The sequence below is a fragment of the Bicyclus anynana genome, chromosome Z (genome assembly GCF_947172395.1).
Source record: "Bicyclus anynana chromosome Z, ilBicAnyn1.1, whole genome shotgun sequence".
Taxonomy (NCBI): domain Eukaryota; kingdom Metazoa; phylum Arthropoda; class Insecta; order Lepidoptera; family Nymphalidae; genus Bicyclus; species Bicyclus anynana.
In genome coordinates, this window is record NC_069110.1 from 8333764 (window position 1) to 8339763 (window position 6000).

General features: G+C 39.7%; 1 protein-coding gene across 5 annotated transcripts in view; it reads right to left on the minus strand.

Annotated features, from left to right (window-relative positions):
- LOC112051311 (ubiquitin carboxyl-terminal hydrolase 35) overlaps positions 1–5560 on the minus strand; it is a 29051-nt gene extending 23491 nt beyond the window's left edge. Inside the window, exons 1-2 of one of the 5 annotated variants that reach the window (XM_052890777.1) lie at positions 4283–5560; positions 2944–3046 (exon numbers count right to left, since the gene is read on the minus strand). The gene's annotated coding sequence lies outside the window, so the exon portion shown is untranslated. Of the gene's footprint in view, positions 1–565; positions 1188–1209; positions 1832–2943; positions 4224–4282 lie in introns of those variants that run through there. The other 4 variants (XM_052890776.1, XM_024090095.2, XM_024090175.2 and 1 more) reach the window with 4 other exon arrangements.
- Positions 5561–6000: the final 440 nt, after the last annotated feature.

Genomic DNA, 6000 nt, shown 5'->3' on the forward strand with positions numbered 1-6000 from the left:
AACTACATCACTAAAACTATGTTATACAAAAACTGTATAAAATTATAATGTTAGCTTAATCTAATTTAAATTTGTAAAAACCCAATGTCATTTAGTACATAAGTTTGAACTAGATATTTTAAAATGGAAGATAAAATGTAAAGATATATTAAATTCAATATCAACACATTTTTTTTCGCTTGGCAGTACGTCTTTGTCGGGAGGGTGGCTAGCCACGGCCGAAGCCTCCCGCCAACCAGGCCTGGGTCGGCCCAGCCGGGTATCATACCCAGGACCTCCGTTTTGTAAAATCTTCGGGATTCCGATATTGGAGTCATAAATTTATCGTAATATTTTTCTATCTCTACTTTTCTTTATTTTCATCATCAGACGATTCCTAGACTTAGTGTTTGCGTTGGCTTAGGTGCTAGATATTTGTTTGAAATTGTAGTTTTTCGACCATCACAGAGTCGAACATTTGAATAGTCATTGTTTATTCAATGCAAACAAATAAACAATTAAATCTTTCCCCTATATAATATTAGTATCTGTATAATAAGAAAATCAGGTTTGTTCCAATACTTACAAGTCAAGAACGGCTAGATCGATTTGGCTGACAATTGGTGGAGAGGTAGCTTAGAACCAGGAGAAGGACATAGAAAAGGGTACTTACTTAGGGTAGGGGTAGGCTTGAGTAGGGTATGGTAGGGTAGATGTAGGGTAGGGGTAGGGTAGGGTAAGAGTATGGGAGGCGTATGGTGGTATTAGAATAGGATAGGGGTAGGGAATGAGTCAAAGCGAAGCTTGACAGTGTCCGCTACTAAATAATAATTAGCATACTAGTGAACCCGCCATCCTCCCACTAACTAAATAACAACTGTAACACTTTTTTTGTCCAATAAATATTTTATTCTTAGAATTTTATTATAAATTTCATTAGGTACTCTAAATTTTCAAATCGGAAGTATCCTCAGAGATCAGGGCAAATAGGTAAAAAATTAGTTAATTACATAATTTACACAATTTTTCTTTCAACCGTCTCTCACTAAGCGTTATGATAGAAATTCAAAATTCCTCTATACAGAACAGGACATCACTATGACAATAAATATGGTATCAGTATTTTACAAAGTGACATTAGCATCTGTCAAAAAATTCGCACGATTATTGATTATACTATACATAGGAGTTTCTTATCATGCGCATTTCAATCTAGGTCGTAAGTCTTACCTTAGATACAATAGGATTGTTTCACGGCTCACGCCTTCCTCCTTTCGTATCAGTCTCAGGATATAAAATGGCTACCTAAGCACACATGTTTATCAAATAGACTTTAAATGCATAATACTCACTTTTATTAGAAAAAATATAATGTCAAAACAGCTACGTTGTACTACCCTTCAATCATTTTGAACTAATATATTAAACACATCGTTACACTTAGCCGTTTCTATTTTTAGTCAAACTTCCTTATTTTTTATACACACACTTTAATAAATAAGTTTAAGTTAACATCTTCGATTAAATATTATTAATCCTTTATTGACAACAAAAGGAATGGCCACCACAGCTACACTTCACTGAGCACACTAGCACTTGCCACTTCCCTTCCTACATACAATAAATCCCAAACCAACCAACTTGATTACACAGCTTCTTAAATTTGTATAAATTCACATTTCACGATTATCGAGTTTATTTACGGTACTTATTTAATAATTTCACCATCATCAAATACATTTAATCAAATCATTATGAGATTTGCATTTTGCAGTCAAACAACAAAAGACTGAAGTAAAGTAATAGCCATACTGCCAGTGCCATAGATTTAGTGATTTATTTTTACTAAAATACTAGTGGTGTGACCATAGAGTAGTTTAATATATTGGGACTGTGGTGTAGTGTACATAGAGTATATAAGTAGTATGTATCCATAGACAATCTTATATGCATAGATTCAAGAATCGGTACAGAGTACCTAAAACTCGGTATAAATGTAGCGTTATCCATACAAATATTATTGTTTAATCATTATTAACGTATCCACATTAATATTTAGTTCGTAAATTATCCATAAGTTTATAACGTACCAAAATGTATCCCGACATATGGCCTGCACAATGCACATGTGGCGTGCAGGCCACACTAACAATTAACAACTCAAGAACATTAGTAACCCAATGTATTTAGTTATAATAACACAGTTGAACAGTAAACGGCGATCGATAAACACGCTTTTCTTTGCCACCTTACCTTCTTACCACACGAGGCAAAGTGGTGACCCCGACGTGATATATCCGTCGGGTGTTGCCACTTACAGCATAATGGTACACCCGACGTGATATTATAATTATCGACTTGGTTTATTCAACTCGCGCGCGTTACTAAAATAAAAATTAATATACCAAACGACCCAGTAAATTAATATACCAGTCTGCATCCGCGGAGCAACAAAATCTACAAGCGCTTCCGGAGCAGTCATCATCGTCACCATACCAGGCTACCGCAAATCACAACCTGCAGCCACACCAGAGAGCATCATCAATCTATGGCATCACGCGCACATCTAGCATCACAACATTTACAAGGTACCTTACAGGCACATACCATGCGCGCCACCAGCTCTCCAACGAGTCCTGTACGCATCACCATACTCACAAGGCACCACACCAGTAACCACGGCCACTACCATGGCACACGGCCGCATCAACAGCACCAGAGTACCAGCAGCCGCAACTGTACCAAAGGACCAACCGCAGCATACACCGCACGGTTTCCGCATCTACAGTACTGCGAATATAGCGTACTCGGCACTCCACAACTCTACAAACTTACTTGTCAACAACAAGTGCTGTGGCGCTTTGCCCTGATTGTTTAACCACATATAGTATAAGCCTGAGAGCTATAGGGCCAGCGTCAATTAAATAAAAAAGAATTGATAGATATACAAGTTTGAAAACTCACATATTTTAGTAGACTGCCCAGCTTGTAGGTGTGTCGAGGATCTATGATCTGCTCCGCATGAAACTGCTCTCCTAATCTGAGGTTCTATCACCGTAGCTGGTTTCTGGAAAGTGAAATAAATCCGGGCAAACACAGCAACTCGGTACTGTGTCTGCCGGCTGTAACACTGACCTTCGAGTTACTCTAGGCAACTAAGGTAGTGTTGAAGCCCTAGATATAGGTTGTCCTGACCGTAACGTGTTATCTACATATGATTCATGAATTTATACTTTGTTACAGGGGTAAGATCCTATAGTTTCCTACATGACCAATTTGGGGAATCGTTGAACGGAGCGCTACTACTTCCTTTTCTGTTAACGTCTGTGGCCTTTAAGGCAGTGGGATTAAGAACGACTGTGGACTTATGAGTTCTGCCTTTGCTTTCCTCTGTACGGCAATAACTGTGGTCTCATGGAACTGCCACGACTCTCTTCCTTGGTGGAGAGTAACTGTGTGGACTTATTTGGGGGACTAGGTTGCCGTGGTTCTTAATCCCTTTATATCTAGAAGAGATAATGTGGCCTGCGATACAACCTTTCTAACTTACCGACCCATTTGCTGTTTATGCAGCGGATGCGGGGCCCGTTCTCCCATTCAGCGTTTCTGCTCAATGAGAGAACGTCGTAAGTAGGGATCTGCATGGATCCCAGCCGTCCGCGACGGCGTTCGTGGGTCCACTTCTACCGGAGACAACGGCCGCCAATCTCGGTAGAAGAACCAACAATGAATGAAAGAAGCCCAACATGGCATACTACATTCTATTCTACTCTAATATAAAGACTTGGGGGCGGGACAATTTCACTCATCGGTATCTTTTCTTAGTGTGCACGGCCAACGTGGCTAAGCCCATTTCTCTATTGTGGGTCCCTTTGAAATGATTGTATATGTTTTAAGGGACCCTTGGTTACCCCCCCAACGCGTGTATTATAATTGGATAAATTCAATCCCTTAAAATCACATAAATCTCTGAAAGTATTATGATTAACTTGATACACGTTTAAATTTTTCATATATCTAAAGAATATTAACGGAGTAGTTATAGGAAATATCACTTGGGAAAAATTATGAGAATCAATCTATAAACTAGGGACTCACTAGCAGCTTCAACTCCAATCATAATGATTGGAGTTCAATCTGCTACCTGCTGCACCCAGCGTCGCCGATAAAGTGAGGAAATTCAACCGCAACATTTAATGTTATAGTTCAAACTGTCTTACACTTCCGACGATGCGTTTAGAAACTTACATTTAATCAAGTACCTTTGACAAGTTACTAATCTAGAATACGTTCGGAAACTTACCTTCGAACCTCAGACTTCAGACTTGGCAACCCTGTTGACTTTATCGGCCACGCTGAATGCTATCCTCTGAGCTCCTCTGGGCCCTCCTCGATATTACTATTAATTTTCGTGACATCATTCACGACAAGTGCCATTGAAACCAGCGTGCCCCAACATCGACATCATAATCACTATCAACCGGACGTTCACTTATCCAGCATGCGATCATCACCAGGACACGTACATCATCATATATTAATCACTAATCACTCAAGACTATCAATCTCGTCTCTCAAACCGACAAAGTGGATCGACGAGATATCTACAGTCTATGAGCTACGGTACGTCTCCTATCATAGATCGCCGAATATTCATACACGCCGAACGCCAAAGACACCTATAAAAAAAACCCCTATGGGCCGCAGGTATACTAAAACCCGTTTAAGTATTAATTGCCGGCGAAATGGAAGTCTCAAACCCAGGGAGCAGAGAAACAAAAGAACCCAACAAAGAACACAATATCTCCGTTACGCCGCGCCGAGCCAGATGTTAAAACAAGACCCGGCCTTTGAAACCCACAATTGACATTCCATAGGGATACTGAAATCGCTACAAGACAAACCACCAGCCCGGCGAGCAGCTACGCGTCCATTCACTCATCGCACGTCTCAGTCACATTCTGCACTTTGTATCTACAGACGCTATAAACAAGGCAGCATGTTTCATTATAGCGCAGAATAACGCAAATCACGAAGCAAGTGCCAAGCAACATGAAACAATCACAATTTTTTACAAAATGTCTCCATCAACCAACGACATTATATTGTACCTACGTCGTTGCCATCAATAAAGGTTACCGTCAACATATTGTAACGCTGAGCCTACATTATTATTTGGCGTTACTGCAAACACCGCATCGCAGCACCTAAAGACGATCGCGTGTTATTCGCGGTCATACAACGCTACGAGCGGCTTCATCGCTACGGTACCCGCAATAAGTGTCAGTTTAGCTTAAAGTGCGTAACATAATAACAAAAAAATGTGAACAAAGAGTGTCGTGCCACCCGAACAATGTACCTAGTTTATAAGCATTTTTAAATATAAGTACAGTTTCGGGGTTGATGATTTTATGTTATTGTAGTCTGATCTAAAGGGGGAGGTAAATGTAGCGTTATCCATACAAATATTATTGTTTAATCATTATTAACGTAGCCACACTAATAATTAACAACTCAAGAACATTACTAACCCAATGTATTTAGTTATAATAACACAGTTGAACAGTAAACGGCGATCGATAAACACGCTTTTCTTTGCCACCTTAGCTTCTTACCACACGCAAACAGGCAAACAGAGTACTTAAAAAAAAAAGAACCATAATATGGTTCTCTGATCATTGTCTCTTTCATCCTAATTTGATAAAGGGAAATAGATTGACAAGGCAACCGTCAAACACCATAAGGCCTAGTTCGGACTACTTTAATCTATACCTACTGATATTATAAAGAGGTAAAGTTTGTAAGTTTGTAACAATTCTTTGAAATGGGGTAATTTTTGGAACTACTGGTCCGATTTTAAAAATACTTTCACCAATAGAATGCTACGTTATCGGGGAGTAGTAGTAGTAGATTAGGGGTAGGGTAGGATAGGGTATGGATAGGTTACGGGTAGGGTTAGGGTAGAGGTAAGGTGGGGGAGGGTAGGGTTAGCGTTAGCGGTAGGGTAGGGTAGGGTTGGGT